Genomic DNA, 22675 nt, shown 5'->3' on the forward strand with positions numbered 1-22675 from the left:
ACTTTATTTTGGGGGCATATATCATCTCAATTGACATCCATACCTATTCTTCTTTCTTGCATGGGGTAATGTTATAGGCATTGATCGTAAAACGTTTAATAATAGTAATGTTATGGCAACATCTGCGTGATGCTAATAGGCTGTTGTGTTTGGACAAATGATTCAACCATGGAGCTGGTGTTTTCAGTACCCTTGTCTTTCCGCTGTTTTTGACAGTATTTCATTTCACTCTAGCTAAACAGATATTGAATAAATTGCTTCACTCCTTCTTCTAGCATATCGTTTAAAGTGCCTATTGAGCACAGGAAATGTTTCATCTACTTTAGAGTATAAATGACCTCACCACGTTTAAATTCATGTATGACAATGCAATTTGTGGGTGTTCCCATACTATCTGCTTGTAGTTTATATCAAACGAAACTGACTTTATTATTGGTGTCCGAATACACTGTATTGTCCAAAAATAGTTTTCTACTTTCTTAAATATGTGCTAGCTAGTTTTAACTCATTTTGTGATAATCTAGTAATTTTACTATCCTTCGTTCACAGGGTTTTACATATTGAATGCATGCATTATGAACATAGAACTAAGGTTTAGTCACGATACGGCTGAAATATTGCCGAGGTGACTTATACATTAAGTCACACACTCACACTCATCATGAACAGAATAAAATAAAATATATGTAGGATTTTCAGTAAGAACTGCAACTGAGGAAGAAGACGAGTGAGGGTCAGAAATTGTGGGGTCAGTTGTGTCTATGTCGGAAGAGTCTGCATCAGGAAGAGGAAATAGGGTGACGCAGACATCCAACTGTTGTTTTGGGTCTGTTGCCACTTGAGCATTCTGCTCATGCGAAGTTCCTGACGCCTGTGTTTTTGAGACGTTTGGAATTGCTCTTGGAGAGTTTGCTTCTTCGGGTAAGCATACTTTGGCATGGCACGTTCCCAAAGCAGCTTAAGCGACTTGCGTACTAGTTTATTCGTGGAATCTCCTGGATTCTGTTCTGAAAATATTGTTGTCATTAGACCCGTCCCAAACACTGTTTTTGAGATGCATGAATCGTATATAACAATAAATGCACTTTGAACTTGTCAAGGAAGTTAATTTCTCTGAACCTTGTTTGTCTCTAAATTCGCGTCTTTTGAGTCTCTGTTAACGATAACTTCAAATGCTGCAAAACATGATGTAACCAGGCAATGTGCTTCAGTTCTGTTTGTCCAGACGCTGTGCAACATTGCCAAACGCTCGTAGTTTTGCAGTCAAGAAAGAAATCAGTGACGTTAAGAAAAAGGTGCAAATAATCTATCACTGCATCAGATGGTTGAATGCAAAGGTTAGTTACTAACTTTCTTGCTATTTCTTGCGTCTATTATATTGTTATAGTGCAAATATTTCACGCATAATAACTGTAATATTCAAATGGATAAAAATTCACAAATATACCTATGTTGCGATTTTTCCTTCTTTCAAACGAAGTAACTCTCCCAGGTTGTAAAATACATGGCGCCAGACATACACATGCTGTAGACAATAGATGACTGTTTGCACTGGATGTTCTGCTAAGCTTGATAGTTATGAAGATGAATATTATATGTTCAAGCCAATTGTAATATTGTATGATTATTCTCATATCTTCATATACTGATTTGAATTGAAATGTTTATTGAACACTCTGCATCTGAATATACCTTGGAACGCCAGCCACTCATCATTATCCTGAATTCATCTGTTTTATTTTAAGGCGAAAATTACCGTGAGACAGCACGTTCACAGCTAGTGGAGAAACAGAAGATCCCAACCTTCAAATGCGTGGGCAAAACTGAGGAGATACTTTGTTGAACGTATTGTCACCAGCAGAGCCACAACTCGAATGCTTGTACAACACCTGACTGCATCGTGAGACCCAAAGTTTTAAGAGCGTATGTCCAAGCGCTAACGTTTCACAGAATGATGTATATGCGAGGGGAAGACTGGTCCAGATGTAATCATTAGAATACATATCCTTGCCATGGAGGCATTGGTTTCAGCCCCATGGTCTGGCTGGGTTCATTATCATATGGTTGAACAAACCTCCAAACAAGGTTATTTATCTTCATCAAGGAAGACAAGAAAACATGCATATGTCCTCTTAGTCAATTGTCAGATGACAACCACTTCCCGTTCATCTTCTGCAGTATGTCGTACTACTTTGAGGATAACAGCATAAAACTCATTGGCAGTAGAGCTGTCTAAATCAACACCATCTCAGCACTGGGATGAAAGCAGACGGATTGCTGTCTTTCTGATAGACGTCCGCTCCCATGCAGTTGCAAGCATTATCAGTGTCAGGATATTTTGATATTTATTTGATGTTTCTGAAAGTTGAAGTGCATGAATTTTTTATCCCGGTCAGGAATGGTCTCCAGCAACATTCTTAACTTGCTTTGCTGCACGACAGTGATTTGTCTATCTACGATAACTTTGTAGTGTACACATTTACCTTATAGCGCCCTTGAGCAGATATATCAGTCTGCATTATGTACGCACATTAGATATTTATTTACATAAACAGAACACACACACCACTCGCACACACCAACACACTGTTAAATGTAAGTAGACCATGAAAATTGCTATTTTATTAAATATGCCACATACGCTATCTTGATAAAAATGTCAAAATAATAATTCCTGCAAACTCGAAAAGTAGCTCTGTTGCAAAATCCTTCATTTCTGATTATTATATGTAACGTGTAATCTCTAGGATTTTATTAAAATGCCAACAAATAATAACAAATATGAAAACATACACAAAAATGTTAGGACTAACAAATACTAACAAATATGAAAACATACACAAAAATGTTAGGACTAACAAATATTAACAAATATGAAAACATACACAAAAATGTTAGGACTAACAAATATGAAAACATACACAAAAATGTTAGGACTAACAAATAAGAAAACATACACAAAAATGTTAGGACTGTTGATATATCAGAGAATATATCGATGAGGTAAAATTAGAGGTTTTACTTGGATAGAAAAGAAAGACACAAAATCAAAATGGAATTTTATAAGTCATTATGTCTGGAAAGTCAGTAGATGTTCTAGAAATTGTGATACAACTCAACAATGGACAATGATTCCAGTGAATATTTGCATCTAGCCTGAAATATCATGGCCTTAGCGAATGCCAAAAAAGTATTTCGTCCGATGCAACTTTGCAAATGTATGAAATATAATTCTTTCGCTTGACCAAAGTTACTACGGGATTTCTTCATTAAAAGCTTCAAAACTTGAAGCTCAAATAACCCAAAATAGTATTTTGTTAGGACGTTTCTTGCGAAGTGCGTGGCATAGGCATGAATTGAGGGGATATCAAAAAGTTTTGAGCCTCGCCCTGAAAAAGCAAGATTTTGGAATTCATACTGCTTTATTTTTCAACATAGTCCCCTTCCAACTTAACACACTTCTCCCATCTGATTTGCGAATTGCTGATTCCTGATCTGAAGAACTCCACATCTTGGTCCCATAAAAACCCTCCACAGCAGCGATAAGCTCATCATCATCCTGAAATTTCTGGCCCCGATTTGTTTTTTTCAGTCGAGGAAAGAGGTGGAAGTCGCTAGGGACTAGGTCTGGTGAACAGGAAAGGTGAGGTAAAATTTCGTACCCGCACTCGCGCGCAGTTTCCATTGCAGCTCGACTGGTGTGGACTGGCGCATTATCCTGGTGAAGAAGAATCCCTCACCGGATCTTTCCTCGCCGCTTCTCTTTAATGGACTGGCGTACCTGCTTCAGAAGGTTAGCATAGTACTCTCCATTCATTGTCGTACCATGAGGCAAGTAGTCGATGTGGACAACACCTTTACTGTCCCCCAAATAGTTGCCATAAACTTTTTCGGGGACCTGGTCGATTTGAAGTTCTTTGTCCTTAGAGAGGTGACATGTTTCCATTCCATTGACTCCTGCTTGCTCTCAGGGTCATAATGATGAAGTCAGGTTTCATCACAGGTTACAATTCTAAAGTTCTGAGTTGGCATGGTAACGAGTCAGCATCGCGCCACTGATGTTGACCCGAGAAAGCTTCATGTCATCAGAAAGCATTCTTGGGACCCATCTTGCACACACCTTGGACATGTGGAGATCGCCATGGAGTATGCTGTGAATGGATCCATATGAGAGCCCGGTTGCTTCTTCTAACTCGTGCAGGGTGATACGATGATTTCCTATCACTAGCTGATGCACAGTGTCAATGTTTTGCTTGGGTGGTACTGGTTGAGGGTCGTCCTGGACGGGGGTCATCATCTAAGCTCTCTCTTCCACGCTGAAACTCTTTCACCAAACGTTTCATGGTTGCAGCAGAAGGGGAAGACTCTCCATGTAAACAGCAGGTCGCTCTTCAACCTGCTTGGCCGTGTTGCCCTTCAGGACAAGAAACTTTATCACTGCTCTGTATTCAACCTTGTCTATTTTTCACATTCACTAGGGGGTATATCTCTTCTACAAGGCACTGCCATTGAAGAAATGCATCCAGCTATGTGATCCTACCGGGAATATGTAGCTAGGACACTAATATACGTTAGGTGCCCTGCCCATTACTATTTGTCAAGTATAAATATGCAAGGCTCAAACCTTTTTGATATCCCCTCGTGTCATTGTTGTAAAGCCCATGGAGAGAACGTGGTCCGAGGTCACCTTATCTATTTAACCAAAAGAGATTTTCTCACCGAACGTCACTGACTTCTTCCAATAAGTATTTAACTGAACAATAAACAATTAGAGATATGGTTTCACATATGAATATAATGATTTATTTTTGTTGAAAACATTTCACACATCTGATGATTTTTATCGTTCAACATTTGAAATCAATAGCCAAAGAACGCAGTGTGGTCGGTTACTCCCGACTGAAGAAAGACGAGCTTTTGTGATTACTCGACTTTCCAGACAAAAGACTAAAACCTACAAGTACGGCTTGACCATCGTTGACGTCACCAGTCACTTAAAGGAAGTCAAACTTTTGACAGCCAAAGATTCGAACGAAGTCGTCAAAGCCTTCGAGCGCAGTCGCTTGACCTGACCTGCTGTCTTGCAAATCTATGCCAGATGTGAGCTCATGGTAGCCATGTCGGAAGGCAAGGTTGGAGTCCACAAACGCCAAGCAATCAACGAGAGATTTACCTCAGTCGAATGCCTGTACTCGCCTGTACTCGCATCAGTATGCACAGCTTTAGCTGGCTTTAGCTCCTGCTGCAAGTGGCGGAAACCCGTCAAAGCCGCCCGAATGAAATCCGCCACCGCCACAGCAACGACAGCAGCAGCAGCACAGGGATCGCAAAAGACCATTACCAGACCGGGTTAGCGTGAGGTGCTTGACCTACGTCGACATCACAGATGACGAACCGAACTGGCACTACTTGAAAGACGGGCCGCCGAGAGGCTCGTCAGAGGGGAATTCTACATAGTCCCTCACGGCACGGCATTACCCCCATATTGAAGACTCGAACCCTTCTTCATTTTCATCATGTGAAAATTGGTTGAGAAACGGTTGTTCAGACGTGTCGGGGTGAAAGTCAAGGGGCTCGATAATTACTCAGCCCTACGTTGAGTGGTTCGTCGAGGGAAATTCACGACCCTGTACAATAGTTTAGGTCTAGTTTAGTTTAGTCGATTTAGCCTTGAAATCCGAGATCACCCCGCCCCTTACCCCACCCACTCCATAGCCGACTTTGGTGAGTTTATGGCAGACCCCATCCATGACAAGCGCGGGACTTCCGGACATACAGTTTTAGCGTTCCAAGTCAGGAAAACCAGCAACGTCCTGGGGACAAAACCAAAAGGAAGACTTATTTTAAAAAAAATGAGCCTTAGAGGGAACTGGTCCAAAATATATACTACTGCTACTACGTCGCGTCGGCGGAAGAGTGCGTGCCGTATTAACTAACATTTCATCTTTTATACTGGGATCAAGAATTACATGCGGTTTTTTTTTCAAAATTAGCAAATTCATACGTGGAAATACACCTATGCGGTTATTTTCTGAGTGTATGGTAAGTATATTTCAGTAACCTATGCACAGAAATTTAAGGTTTTCAGCTTGTGTAAATTTCGTGTTATGTTTAGTCATATTTGTTTAGTCTTTACAAGTAGTGAATACATCCAACGCAAGTGTCATTTGTGAGTCTTAGGGCCGCTATTGTTCTTTGTGTACATAAATGATATTGTAGATGGCACCAACAGCAATATTCGACTATTTGCTGATGACACATCAGTATATGTAATTGTAGAGGATCCAGACAAAGCAACAAGGATTTTGAATAATGACTTAAATCGTATTTCTGACTGGGCCGATATGTGGCAAGTAAATTTTAATCCAACAAAAACTGAACCGATTTTATTCTCTCACAAAGTAAATCCCTCTGTATGTTCACCCATCGAAATGAAAGGAACTCAAGTAAATGAAGTATATTCCGATAAACATTTAGGTATTTATCTTCAAAAAGATTGTTATTGGAAAAGAACAAATTGAAGAGGTAGTAAAAGTTGTAAGTCCTATGGTTAACTGTTTAAGAAACTTTAAATATAGATTAACTAGACATACATTAGAATGTACGCGTACTTATTTAAACTTCCACACTTTGATTATTGTTGCCACATATGGGACAACCGTACGACATGACAATCTATTATTTTAGAAAATTAATTTACAATTAGACGCTCTAAGAACGATTTGTGGAGCAGTGAGAGGAACTAGTCATGAAAAAATCTACAATGATACTAACTTCGTACCGTTAGTCAAGCGTAGAGAAATCAAGAAACTTACTTTACTTTACAAAATTAATAATAATCTTACTCAAAACTACTTATCTGATTTAATTCCAGAACATGTTTCAGGTTTAAGTTCTTACAATCTGAGAAATACTGATAGTATTCGCACAATTCGTAGCCATAAAGAGTCGCATGCTCGGTCCTTTTTACCAAACACCATACTGTTATGGAACAATTTACCACCTGAAATAACTAACTCGGAATCAGTAAATTCATTCAATAAACGACTGCAGACCAAAGAAAGACATGTTTTCTTTGACAAAACCTTTGGTTCTAGATTTTATCAAATAATTCATGCTCGTCCCAGATTGGGGTGTAGTGACTTGAACACTCATCGTTTTGATAGACATATTTCAGATAATCCAAATTGTGCATATGGGTGTCCATGGGAAGACTCTCTCCACTACTTCTTTTTCTGCCCTTAGTATGACTTAATAAGATCAGATCAATTTTTCTACACTAATGGCTTTGACTTAAATACAGTTCTTCAAGATAATCGAACTTTAAGGAACAGAATTAATCAACTCATTCTCGACTCTGTTCATACATACATACTGCTTTCAAATAGATTCAAATTTTTCTAGCTAGACTACAATTACTATGAATCTTTTTAATGCAACTTGTGTAGACCTATTTCCCCCCTATTTTCCCGAATATAAATGATCTCATGGCCTTGTGGAAATAAGTGTTCTGTTGGCCTTTTTCTGAAATAAATTCATTGCCTCTGAACTGTATAAATTTTTGATCGTATGATATTATAGTTAATGGAGAGGCACTTACATAAGCCTTGGGCTTGTTGTGAATGCGTAGCAAATATTGATGATTATTGTAATGTTAGTCTAGTCGTTGTTTTGTGCGATGGGTTGCATATATCGTGTCTTGTATGATGAATACATAACATAGATTGGCGATCACTTGCAAATTAGTCCTGGTTGTTGTTCTGTGCAGTGGGTGGCGGACATCTTGTCTTGTATATCGACTATTTAATAGACATTGATGAAAACTTGTTATGTTAGTCCTGCTTGTTGTTCTGTGCAGTGGGTGGCGTTATCATACTTTGTATGATGCATAGGTAACGTTAATTTTCTTCTTATATTATTATCTCATTAAATTCGAGGAGAATATAGCCTTATATCATGAGCAATGCAGCACATGTTGATGTGCACGTGTTATGACCTGGTTCTTGTTTTGCCGTTTGGGAACACTTTTGAACCTTATGATACACGTGCTATAACCATGGTTTTGCTTTGCCGGTTAGTGACACGACTGAACGATATGATACCGGTTTTATGACCTGGTTCTTGTTTTGCCGTTTAGTGACACGACTGAACGATATGATACCGGTTTTATGACCTGGTTCTTGTTTTGCCGTTTAGTGACACGACTGAACGATATGATGCCCGTGTTATGACCTGGTTCTTGTTTTGTCGTTTAGTGACACGACTGAACGATATGATACCGGTTTTATGACCTGGTTCTTGTTTTGCCGTTTAGTGACACGACTGAACGACATGATGCCCGTGTTATGACCTGGTTCTTGTTTTGTCGTTTAGTGACACGACTGAACGATATGATACCGGTTTTATGACCTGGTTCTTGTTTTGCCGTTTAGTGACACGACTGAACGATATGATGCCCGTGTTATGACCTGGTTCTTGTTTTGCCGTTTAGTGACACGACTGAACGATATGATGCCCGTGTTATGACCTGGTTCTTGTTTTGCCGTTTAGTGACACGACTGAACGACATGATGCCCATGTTATGACCTGGTTCTTGTTTTGCCGTTTAGTGACACGACTGAACGACATGATGCCCGTGTTATGACCTGGTTCTTGTTTTGTCGTTTAGTAACACGACTGAACGATATGATGCCCGTGTTATGACTTGGTTCTTGTTTTGCCGTTTAGTGACACGACTGAACGACATGATGCCCGTGTTGTGACCTGGTTCTTGTTTTGCCGTTTAGTGACACGACTGAACGATATGATGCCCGTGTTATGACCTGGTTCTTGTTTTGTCGTTTAGTGACACGACTGAACGATATGATACCGGTTTTATGACCTGGTTCTTGTTTTGCCGTTTAGTGACACGACTGAACGATATGATGCCCGTGTTATGACCTGGTTCTTGTTTTGCCGTTTAGTGACACGACTGAACGACATGATGCCCATGTTATGACCTGGTTCTTGTTTTGCCGTTTAGTGACACGACTGAACGACATGATGCCCGTGTTATGACCTGGTTCTTGTTTTGTCGTTTAGTAACACGACTGAACGATATGATGCCCGTGTTATGACTTGGTTCTTGTTTTGCCGTTTAGTGACACGACTGAACGATATGATGCCCGTGTTGTGACCTGGTTCTTGTTTTGCCGTTTAGTGACACGACTGAACGATATGATGCCCGTGTTATGACCTGGTTCTTGTTTTGCCGTTTAGTGACACGACTGAACGATATGATACCCGTGTTATGGCCTGGTTCTTGTTTTTGCCGTTTAGTGACACGACTGAACGATATGATGCCCGTGTTGTGACCTGGTTCTTGTTTTGCCGTTTAGTGACACGACTGAACGATATGATGCCCGTGTTGTGACCTGGTTCTTGTTTTGCCGTTTAGTGACACGACTGAACGATATGATGCCGGTTTTATGACCTGGTTCTTGTTTTGCCGTTTAGTGACACGACTGAACGATATGATGCCCGTGTTATGACCTGGTTCTTGTTTTGCCGTTTAGTGACACGACTGAACGATATGATACCGGTTTTATGACCTGGTTCTTGTTTTGCCGTTTAGTGACACGACTGAACGATAATATGCCCGTGTTATGACCTGGTTCTTGTTTTGCCGTTTAGTGACACGACTGAACGACATGATGCCCATGTTATGACCTGGTTCTTGTTTTGCCGTTTAGTGACACGACTGAACGACATGATGCCCGTGTTATGACCTGGTTCTTGTTTTGTCGTTTAGTAACACGACTGAACGATATGATGCCCGTGTTATGACCTGGTTCTTGTTTTGCCGTTTAGTGACACGACTGAACGATATGATGCCCGTGTTATGACCTGGTTCTTGTTTTGCCGTTTAGTGACACGACTGAACGATATGATACCCGTGTTATGGCCTGGTTCTTGTTTTTGCCGTTTAGTGACACGACTGAACGATAATATGCCCGTGTTGTGACCCGGTTCTTGTTTTGCAGTTTAGTGACACGACTGAACGATATGATGACCGTGTTGTGACCTGGTTCTTGTGTTGCCGTTTAGTGACACGACTGAACGATATGATGCCCGTGTTATGACCTAGTTCGTGTTTTGCCGTTTAGTGACACGACTGAACGATATGATACCCGTGTTATGACTTGGTTCTTGTTTTGCCGTTTAGTGACACGACTGAACGATGATATGCCCGTGTTATGACCTGGTTCTTGTTTTGCCGTTTAGTGACACGACTGAACGATATGATGCCCGTGTTATGACTTGGTTCTTGTTTTGCCGTTTAGTGACACGACTGAACGATATGATACCCGTGTTATGACCTGGTTCTTGTTTTTGCCGTTTAGTGACACGACTGAACGATAATATGCCCGTGTTGTGACCTGGTTCTTGTTTTGCAGTTTAGTGACACGACTGAACGATATGATGCCCGTGATATGACTTGGTTCTTGTTTTGCCGTTTAGTGACACGACTGAACGATATGATGCCCGTGTTATGACCTGGTTCTTGTTTTGCCGTTTAGTGACACGACTGAACGATATGATGCCCGTGTTGTGACCTGGTTCTTGTTTTGCCGTTTAGTGACACGACTGAACGATATGATGCCCGTGTTATGACCTGGTTCTTGTTTTGCCGTTTAGTGACACGACTGAACGATATGATGCCCGTGTTATGACCTGGTTCTTGTTTTGCCGTTTAGTGACACGACTGAACCTTATGATACACGTGTTATGACTTGGTTCTTGTTTTGCCGTTTAGTGACACGACTGAACGATATGATGCCCGTGTTATGACTTGGTTCTTGTTTTGCCGTTTAGTGACACGACTGAACGACATGATGCCCGTGTTGTGACCTGGTTCTTGTTTTGCCGTTTAGTGACACGACTGAACGATATGATGCCCGTGTTATGACCTGGTTCTTGTTTTGTCGTTTAGTGACACGACTGAACGATATGATACCGGTTTTATGACCTGGTTCTTGTTTTGCCGTTTAGTGACACGACTGAACGATATGATGCCCGTGTTATGACCTGGTTCTTGTTTTGCCGTTTAGTGACACGACTGAACGACATGATGCCCATGTTATGACCTGGTTCTTGTTTTGCCGTTTAGTGACACGACTGAACGACATGATGCCCGTGTTATGACCTGGTTCTTGTTTTGTCGTTTAGTAACACGACTGAACGACATGATGCCCGTGTTATGACTTGGTTCTTGTTTTGCCGTTTAGTGACACGACTGAACGATATGATGCCCGTGTTGTGACCTGGTTCTTGTTTTGCCGTTTAGTGACACGACTGAACGATATGATGCCCGTGTTATGACCTGGTTCTTGTTTTGCCGTTTAGTGACACGACTGAACGATATGATACCCGTGTTATGGCCTGGTTCTTGTTTTTGCCGTTTAGTGACACGACTGAACGATAATATGCCCGTGTTGTGACCTGGTTCTTGTTTTGCCGTTTAGTGACACGACTGAACGATATGATGCCCGTGTTGTGACCTGGTTCTTGTTTTGCCGTTTAGTGACACGACTGAACGATATGATGCCGGTTTTATGACCTGGTTCTTGTTTTGCCGTTTAGTGACACGACTGAACGATATGATGCCCGTGTTATGACCTGGTTCTTGTTTTGCCGTTTAGTGACACGACTGAACGATATGATACCGGTTTTATGACCTGGTTCTTGTTTTGCCGTTTAGTGACACGACTGAACGATAATATGCCCGTGTTATGACCTGGTTCTTGTTTTGCCGTTTAGTGACACGACTGAACGACATGATGCCCATGTTATGACCTGGTTCTTGTTTTGCCGTTTAGTGACACGACTGAACGACATGATGCCCGTGTTATGACCTGGTTCTTGTTTTGTCGTTTAGTAACACGACTGAACGATATGATGCCCGTGTTATGACTTGGTTCTTGTTTTGCCGTTTAGTGACACGACTGAACGATATGATGCCCGTGTTGTGACCTGGTTCTTGTTTTGCCGTTTAGTGACACGACTGAACGATATGATGCCCGTGTTATGACCTGGTTCTTGTTTTGCCGTTTAGTGACACGACTGAACGATATGATACCCGTGTTATGGCCTGGTTCTTGTTTTTGCCGTTTAGTGACACGACTGAACGATAATATGCCCGTGTTGTGACCCGGTTCTTGTTTTGCAGTTTAGTGACACGACTGAACGATATGATGACCGTGTTGTGACCTGGTTCTTGTGTTGCCGTTTAGTGACACGACTGAACGATATGATGCCCGTGTTATGACCTAGTTCGTGTTTTGCCGTTTAGTGACACGACTGAACGATATGATACCCGTGTTATGACTTGGTTCTTGTTTTGCCGTTTAGTGACACGACTGAACGATGATATGCCCGTGTTATGACCTGGTTCTTGTTTTGCCGTTTAGTGACACGACTGAACGATATGATGCCCGTGTTATGACTTGGTTCTTGTTTTGCCGTTTAGTGACACGACTGAACGACATGATACCCGTGTTATGACCTGGTTCTTGTTTTTGCCGTTTAGTGACACGACTGAACGATAATATGCCCGTGTTGTGACCTGGTTCTTGTTTTGCAGTTTAGTGACACGACTGAACGATATGATGCCCGTGATATGACTTGGTTCTTGTTTTGCCGTTTAGTGACACGACTGAACGATATGATGCCCGTGTTATGACCTGGTTCTTGTTTTGCCGTTTAGTGACACGACTGAACGATATGATGCCCGTGTTGTGACCTGGTTCTTGTTTTGCCGTTTAGTGACACGACTGAACGATATGATGCCCGTGTTATGACCTGGTTCTTGTTTTGCCGTTTAGTGACACGACTGAACGATATGATGCCCGTGTTATGACCTGGTTCTTGTTTTGCCGTTTAGTGACACGACTGAACCTTATGATACACGTGTTATGACTTGGTTCTTGTTTTGCCGTTTAGTGACACGACTGAACGATATGATGCCCGTGTTATGACTTGGTTCTTGTTTTGCCGTTTAGTGACACGACTGAACGACATGATGCCCGTGTTGTGACCTGGTTCTTGTTTTGCCGTTTAGTGACACGACTGAACGATATGATGCCCGTGTTATGACCTGGTTCTTGTTTTGTCGTTTAGTGACACGACTGAACGATATGATACCGGTTTTATGACCTGGTTCTTGTTTTGCCGTTTAGTGACACGACTGAACGATATGATGCCCGTGTTATGACCTGGTTCTTGTTTTGCCGTTTAGTGACACGACTGAACGACATGATGCCCATGTTATGACCTGGTTCTTGTTTTGCCGTTTAGTGACACGACTGAACGACATGATGCCCGTGTTATGACCTGGTTCTTGTTTTGTCGTTTAGTAACACGACTGAACGATATGATGCCCGTGTTATGACTTGGTTCTTGTTTTGCCGTTTAGTGACACGACTGAACGATATGATGCCCGTGTTGTGACCTGGTTCTTGTTTTGCCGTTTAGTGACACGACTGAACGATATGATGCCCGTGTTATGACCTGGTTCTTGTTTTGCCGTTTAGTGACACGACTGAACGATATGATACCCGTGTTATGGCCTGGTTCTTGTTTTTGCCGTTTAGTGACACGACTGAACGATAATATGCCCGTGTTGTGACCTGGTTCTTGTTTTGCCGTTTAGTGACACGACTGAACGATATGATGCCCGTGTTGTGACCTGGTTCTTGTTTTGCCGTTTAGTGACACGACTGAACGATATGATGCCGGTTTTATGACCTGGTTCTTGTTTTGCCGTTTAGTGACACGACTGAACGATATGATGCCCGTGTTATGACCTGGTTCTTGTTTTGCCGTTTAGTGACACGACTGAACGATATGATACCGGTTTTATGACCTGGTTCTTGTTTTGCCGTTTAGTGACACGACTGAACGATAATATGCCCGTGTTATGACCTGGTTCTTGTTTTGCCGTGTAGTGACACGACTGAACGACATGATGCCCATGTTATGACCTGGTTCTTGTTTTGCCGTTTAGTGACACGACTGAACGACATGATGCCCGTGTTATGACCTGGTTCTTGTTTTGTCGTTTAGTAACACGACTGAACGATATGATGCCCGTGTTATGACTTGGTTCTTGTTTTGCCGTTTAGTGACACGACTGAACGATATGATGCCCGTGTTGTGACCTGGTTCTTGTTTTGCCGTTTAGTGACACGACTGAACGATATGATGCCTGTGTTATGACCTGGTTCTTGTTTTGCCGTTTAGTGACACGACTGAACGATATGATACCCGTGTTATGGCCTGGTTCTTGTTTTTGCCGTTTAGTGACACGACTGAACGATAATATGCCCGTGTTGTGACCCGGTTCTTGTTTTGCAGTTTAGTGACACGACTGAACGATATGATGACCGTGTTGTGACCTGGTTCTTGTGTTGCCGTTTAGTGACACGACTGAACGATATGATGCCCGTGTTATGACCTAGTTCGTGTTTTGCCGTTTAGTGACACGACTGAACGATATGATACCCGTGTTATGACTTGGTTCTTGTTTTGCCGTTTAGTGACACGACTGAACGATGATATGCCCGTGTTATGACCTGGTTCTTGTTTTGCCGTTTAGTGACACGACTGAACGATATGATGCCCGTGTTATGACTTGGTTCTTGTTTTGCCGTTTAGTGACACGACTGAACGATATGATACCCGTGTTATGACCTGGTTCTTGTTTTTGCCGTTTAGTGACACGACTGAACGGTAATATGCCCGTGTTGTGACCTGGTTCTTGTTTTGCAGTTTAGTGACACGACTGAACGATATGATGCCCGTGATATGACTTGGTTCTTGTTTTGCCGTTTAGTGACACGACTGAACGATATGATGCCCGTGTTATGACCTGGTTCTTGTTTTGCCGTTTAGTGACACGACTGAACGATATGATGCCCGTGTTGTGACCTGGTTCTTGTTTTGCCGTTTAGTGACACGACTGAACGATATGATGCCCGTGTTATGACCTGGTTCTTGTTTTGCCGTTTAGTGACACGACTGAACGATATGATGCCCGTGTTATGACCTGGTTCTTGTTTTGCCGTTTAGTGACACGACTGAACCTTATGATACACGTGTTATGACTTGGTTCTTGTTTTGCCGTTTAGTGACACGACTGAACGATATGATGCCCGTGTTATGACTTGGTTCTTGTTTTTCCGTTTAGTGACACGACTGAACGACATGATGCCCGTGTTGTGACCTGGTTCTTGTTTTGCCGTTTAGTGACACGACTGAACGATATGATGCCCGTGTTATGACCTGGTTCTTGTTTTGTCGTTTAGTGACACGACTGAACGATATGATACCGGTTTTATGACCTGGTTCTTGTTTTGCCGTTTAGTGACACGACTGAACGATATGATGCCCGTGTTATGACCTGGTTCTTGTTTTGCCGTTTAGTGACACGACTGAACGACATGATGCCCATGTTATGACCTGGTTCTTGTTTTGCCGTTTAGTGACACGACTGAACGACATGATGCCCGTGTTATGACCTGGTTCTTGTTTTGTCGTTTAGTAACACGACTGAACGATATGATGCCCGTGTTATGACTTGGTTCTTGTTTTGCCGTTTAGTGACACGACTGAACGATATGATGCCCGTGTTGTGACCTGGTTCTTGTTTTGCCGTTTAGTGACACGACTGAACGACATGATGCCCGTGTTATGACCTGGTTCTTGTTTTGCCGTTTAGTGACACGACTGAACGACATGATGCCCATGTTATGACCTGGTTCTTGTTTTGCCGTTTAGTGACACGACTGAACGACATGATGCCCGTGTTATGACCTGGTTCTTGTTTTGTCGTTTAGTAACACGACTGAACGATATGATGCCCGTGTTATGACTTGGTTCTTGTTTTGCCGTTTAGTGACACGACTGAACGATATGATGCCCGTGTTGTGACCTGGTTCTTGTTTTGCCGTTTAGTGACACGACTGAACGATATGATGCCCGTGTTATGACCTGGTTCTTGTTTTGCCGTTTAGTGACACGACTGAACGATATGATACCCGTGTTATGGCCTGGTTCTTGTTTTTGCCGTTTAGTGACACGACTGAACGATAATATGCCCGTGTTGTGACCCGGTTCTTGTTTTGCAGTTTAGTGACACGACTGAACGATATGATGACCGTGTTGTGACCTGGTTCTTGTGTTGCCGTTTAGTGACACGACTGAACGATATGATGCCCGTGTTATGACCTAGTTCGTGTTTTGCCGTTTAGTGACACGACTGAACGATATGATACCCGTGTTGTGACTTGGTTCTTGTTTTGCCGTTTAGTGACACGACTGAACGATGATATGCCCGTGTTATGACCTGGTTCTTGTTTTGCCGTTTAGTGACACGACTGAACGATATGATGCCCGTGTTATGACTTGGTTCTTGTTTTGCCGTTTAGTGACACGACTGAACGATATGATACCCGTGTTATGACCTGGTTCTTGTTTTTGCCGTTTAGTGACACGACTGAACGATATGATGCCCGTGTTGTGACCTGGTTCTTGTTTTGCAGTTTAGTGACACGACTGAACGATATGATGCCCGTGATATGACTTGGTTCTTGTTTTGCCGTTTAGTGACACGACTGAACGATATGATGCCCGTGTTATGACCTGGTTCTTGTTTTGCCGTTTAGTGACACGACTGAACGATATGATGCCCGTGTTGTGACCTGGTTCTTGTTTTGCCGTTTAGTGACACGACTGAACGATATGATGCCCGTGTTATGACCTGGTTCTTGTTTTGCCGTTTAGTGACACGACTGAACGATATGATGCCCGTGTTATGACCTGGTTCTTGTTTTGCCGTTTAGTGACACGACTGAACCTTATGATACACGTGTTATGACTTGGTTCTTGTTTTGCCGTTTAGTGACACGACTGAACGATTTGATGCCCGTGTTATGACTTGGTTCTTGTTTTGCCGTTTAGTGACACGACTGAACGACATGATGCCCGTGTTGTGACCTGGTTCTTGTTTTGCCGTTTAGTGACACGACTGAACGATATGATGCCCGTGTTATGACCTGGTTCTTGTTTTGTCGTTTAGTGACACGACTGAACGATATGATACCGGTTTTATGACCTGGTTCTTGTTTTGCCGTTTAGTGACACGACTGAACGATATGATGCCCGTGTTATGACCTGGTTCTTGTTTTGCCGTTTAGTGACACGACTGAACGACATGATGCCCATGTTATGACCTGGTTCTTGTTTTGCCGTTTAGTGACACGACTGAACGACATGATGCCCGTGTTATGACCTGGTTCTTGTTTTGTCGTTTAGTAACACGACTGAACGATATGATGCCCGTGTTATGACTTGGTTCTTGTTTTGCCGTTTAGTGACACGACTGAACGATATGATGCCCGTGTTGTGACCTGGTTCTTGTTTTGCCGTTTAGTGACACGACTGAACGATATGATGCCCGTGTTATGACCTGGTTCTTGTTTTGCCGTTTAGTGACACGACTGAACGATATGATACCCGTGTTATGGCCTGGTTCTTGTTTTTGCCGTTTAGTGACACGACTGAACGATAATATGCCCGTGTTGTGACCTGGTTCTTGTTTTGCCGTTTAGTGACACGACTGAACGATATGATGCCCGTGTTGTGACCTGGTTCTTGTTTTGCCGTTTAGTGACACGACTGAACGATATGATGCCGGTTTTATGACCTGGTTCTTGTTTTGCCGTTTAGTGACACGACTGAACGATATGATGCCCGTGTTATGACCTGGTTCTTGTTTTGCCGTTTAGTGACACGACTGAACGATATGATACCGGTTTTATGACCTGGTTCTTGTTTTGCCGTTTAGTGACACGACTGAACGATAATATGCCCGTGTTATGACCTGGTTCTTGTTTTGCCGTTTAGTGACACGACTGAACGACATGATGCCCATGTTATGACCTGGTTCTTGTTTTGCCGTTTAGTGACACGACTGAACGACATGATGCCCGTGTTATGACCTGGTTCTTGTTTTGTCGTTTAGTGACACGACTGAACGATAATATGCCCGTGTTGTGACCCGGTTCTTGTTTTGCCGTTTAGTGACACGACTGAACCTTATGATACACGTGTTATGACTTGGTTCTTGTTTTGCCGTTTAGTGACACGACTGAACGATATGATGCCCGTGTTATGACTTGGTTCTTGTTTTGCCGTTTAGTGACACGACTGAACGACATGATGCCCGTGTTGTGACCTGGTTCTTGTTTTGCCGTTTAGTGACACGACTGAACGATATGATGCCCGTGTTGTGACCTGGTTCTTGTTTTGTCGTTTAGTGACACGACTGAACGATATGATACCGGTTTTATGACCTGGTTCTTGTTTTGCCGTTTAGTGACACGACTGAACGATATGATGCCCGTGTTATGACCTGGTTCTTGTTTTGCCGTTTAGTGACACGACTGAACGACATGATGCCCATGTTATGACCTGGTTCTTGTTTTGCCGTTTAGTGACACGACTGAACGACATGATGCCCGTGTTATGACCTGGTTCTTGTTTTGTCGTTTAGTAACACGACTGAACGATATGATGCCCGTGTTATGACTTGGTTCTTGTTTTGCCGTTTAGTGACACGACTGAACGATATGATGCCCGTGTTGTGAGCTGGTTCTTGTTTTGCCGTTTAGTGACACGACTGAACGATATGATGCCCGTGTTATGACCTGGTTCTTGTTTTGCCGTTTAGTGACACGACTGAACGATATGATACCCGTGTTATGGCCTGGTTCTTGTTTTTGCCGTTTAGTGACACGACTGAACGATAATATGCCCGTGTTGTGACCTGGTTCTTGTTTTGCCGTTTAGTGACACGACTGAACGATATGATGCCCGTGTTGTGACCTGGTTCTTGTTTTGCCGTTTAGTGACACGACTGAACGATATGATGCCGGTTTTATGACCTGGTTCTTGTTTTGCCGTTTAGTGACACGACTGAACGATATGATGCCCGTGTTATGACCTGGTTCTTGTTTTGCCGTTTAGTGACACGACTGAACGATATGATACCGGTTTTATGACCTGGTTCTTGTTTTGCCGTTTAGTGACACGACTGAACGATAATATGCCCGTGTTATGACCTGGTTCTTGTTTTGCCGTTTAGTGACACGACTGAACGACATGATGCCCATGTTATGACCTGGTTCTTGTTTTGCCGTTTAGTGACACGACTGAACGACATGATGCCCGTGTTATGACCTGGTTCTTGTTTTGTCGTTTAGTAACACGACTGAACGATATGATGCCCGTGTTATGACTTGGTTCTTGTTTTGCCGTTTAGTGACACGACTGAACGATATGATGCCCGTGTTGTGACCTGGTTCTTGTTTTGCCGTTTAGTGACACGACTGAACGATATGATGCCTGTGTTATGACCTGGTTCTTGTTTTGCCGTTTAGTGACACGACTGAACGATATGATACCCGTGTTATGGCCTGGTTCTTGTTTTTGCCGTTTAGTGACACGACTGAACGATAATATGCCCGTGTTGTGACCCGGTTCTTGTTTTGCAGTTTAGTGACACGACTGAACGATATGATGACCGTGTTGTGACCTGGTTCTTGTGTTGCCGTTTAGTGACACGACTGAACGATATGATGCCCGTGTTATGACCTAGTTCGTGTTTTGCCGTTTAGTGACACGACTGAACGATATGATACCCGTGTTATGACTTGGTTCTTGTTTTGCCGTTTAGTGACACGACTGAACGATGATATGCCCGTGTTATGACCTGGTTCTTGTTTTGCCGTTTAGTGACACGACTGAACGATATGATGCCCGTGTTATGACTTGGTTCTTGTTTTGCCGTTTAGTGACACGACTGAACGATATGATACCCGTGTTATGACCTGGTTCTTGTTTTTGCCGTTTAGTGACACGACTGAACGGTAATATGCCCGTGTTGTGACCTGGTTCTTGTTTTGCAGTTTAGTGACACGACTGAACGATATGATGCCCGTGATATGACTTGGTTCTTGTTTTGCCGTTTAGTGACACGACTGAACGATATGATGCCCGTGTTATGACCTGGTTCTTGTTTTGCCGTTTAGTGACACGACTGAACGATATGATGCCCGTGTTGTGACCTGGTTCTTGTTTTGCCGTTTAGTGACACGACTGAACGATATGATGCCCGTGTTATGACCTGGTTCTTGTTTTGCCGTTTAGTGACACGACTGAACGATATGATGCCCGTGTTATGACCTGGTTCTTGTTTTGCCGTTTAGTGACACGACTGAACCTTATGATACACGTGTTATGACTTGGTTCTTGTTTTGCCGTTTAGTGACACGACTGAACGATATGATGCCGGTGTTATGACTTGGTTCTTGTTTTGCCGTTTAGTGACACGACTGAACGACATGATGCCCGTGTTGTGACCTGGTTCTTGTTTTGCCGTTTAGTGACACGACTGAACGACATGATGCCCGTGTTATGACCTGGTTCTTGTTTTGTCGTTTAGTGACACGACTGAACGATATGATACCGGTTTTATGACCTGGTTCTTGTTTTGCCGTTTAGTGACACGACTGAACGAGATGATGCCCGTGTTATGACCTGGTTCTTGTTTTGCCGTTTAGTGACACGACTGAACGACATGATGCCCATGTTATGACCTGGTTCTTGTTTTGCCGTTTAGTGACACGACTGAACGACATGATGCCCGTGTTATGACCTGGTTCTTGTTTTGTCGTTTAGTAACACGACTGAACGATATGATGCCCGTGTTATGACTTGGTTCTTGTTTTGCCGTTTAGTGACACAACTGAACGATATGATGCCCGTGTTGTGACCTGGTTCTTGTTTTACCGTTTAGTGACACGACTGAACGATATGATGCCCGTGTTATGACCTGGTTCTTGTTTTGCCGTTTAGTGACACGACTGAACGATATGATACCCGTGTTATGGCCTGGTTCTTGTTTTTGCCGTTTAGTGACACGACTGAACGATAATATGCCCGTGTTGTGACCTGGTTCTTGTTTTGCCGTTTAGTGACACGACTGAACGATATGATGCCCGTGTTGTGACCTGGTTCTTGTTTTGCCGTTTAGTGACACGACTGAACGATATGATGCCGGTTTTATGACCTGGTTCTTGTTTTGCCGTTTAGTGACACGACTGAACGATATGATGCCCGTGTTATGACCTGGTTCTTGTTTTGCCGTTTAGTGACACGACTGAACGATATGATACCGGTTTTATGACCTGGTTCTTGTTTTGCCGTTTAGTGACACGACTGAACGATATGATGCCCGTGTTATGACCTGGTTCTTGTTTTGCCGTTTAGTGACACGACTGAACGACATGATGCCCATGTTATGACCTGGTTCTTGTTTTGCCGTTTAGTGACACGACTGAACGACATGATGCCCGTGTTATGACCTGGTTCTTGTTTTGTCGTTTAGTAACACGACTGAACGATATGATGCCCGTGTTATGACTTGGTTCTTGTTTTGCCGTTTAGTGACACGACTGAACGATGATATGCCCGTGTTATGACCTGGTTCTTGTTTTGCCGTTTAGTGACACGACTGAACGATATGATGCCCGTGTTATGACTTGGTTCTTGTTTTGCCGTTTAGTGACACGACTGAACGATATGATACCCGTGTTATGACCTGGTTCTTGTTTTTACCGTTTAGTGACACGACTGAACGATAATATGCCCGTGTTGTGACCTGGTTCTTGTTTTGCAGTTTAGTGACACGACTGAACGATATGATGCCCGTGATATGACTTGGTTCTTGTTTTGCCGTTTAGTGACACGACTGAACGATATGATGCCCGTGTTATGACCTGGTTCTTGTTTTGCCGTTTAGTGACACGACTGAACGATATGATGCCCGTGTTGTGACCTGGTTCTTGTTTTGCCGTTTAGTGACACGACTGAACGATATGATGCCCGTGTTATGACCTGGTTCTTGTTTTGCCGTTTAGTGACACGACTGAACGATATGATGCCCGTGTTATGACCTGGTTCTTGTTTTGCCGTTTAGTGACACGACTGAACCTTATGATACACGTGTTATGACTTGGTTCTTGTTTTGCCGTTTAGTGACACGACTGAACGATATGATATCCGTGTTATGGTCTGGTTCTTGTTTTTGCCGTTTAGTGACACGACTGAACGATAATATGCCCGTGTTGTGACCTGGTTCTTGTTTTGCAGTTTAGTGACACGACTGAACGATATGATGCCCGTGTTATGACTTGGTTCTTGTTTTGCCGTTTAGTGACACGACTGAACGATATGATGCCCGTGTTATGACCTGGTTCTTGTTTTGCCGTTTAGTGACACGACTGAACGATATGATGCCCGTGTTATGACTTGGTTCTTGTTTTGTCGTTTAGTGACACGACTGAACGATATGATGCCCGTGTTATGACCTGGTTCTTGTTTTGCCGTGTAGTGACACGACTGAACGATATGATGCCCGTGTTATGACTTGGTTCTTGTTTTGCCGTTTAGTGACACGACTGAACCTTATGATACACGTGTTATGGCCTGGTTCTTGTTTTGCCGCTTAGTGACACGACTAAACGATAATATGCCCGTGTTATGACCTGGTTCTTGTTTTGCAGTTTAGTGACAC

General features: G+C 42.9%; 1 protein-coding gene across 1 annotated transcript in view; it reads left to right on the plus strand.

The window, feature by feature from the left end:
• The window catches only part of LOC137256533 (RISC-loading complex subunit tarbp2-like), a 582560-nt gene that overhangs the window by 235711 nt on the left and 324174 nt on the right, over positions 1 to 22675 (plus strand). The window lies entirely within an intron of this gene.

The sequence above is a fragment of the Haliotis asinina genome, chromosome 11 (genome assembly GCF_037392515.1).
Source record: "Haliotis asinina isolate JCU_RB_2024 chromosome 11, JCU_Hal_asi_v2, whole genome shotgun sequence".
Classification (NCBI taxonomy): domain Eukaryota; kingdom Metazoa; phylum Mollusca; class Gastropoda; order Lepetellida; family Haliotidae; genus Haliotis; species Haliotis asinina.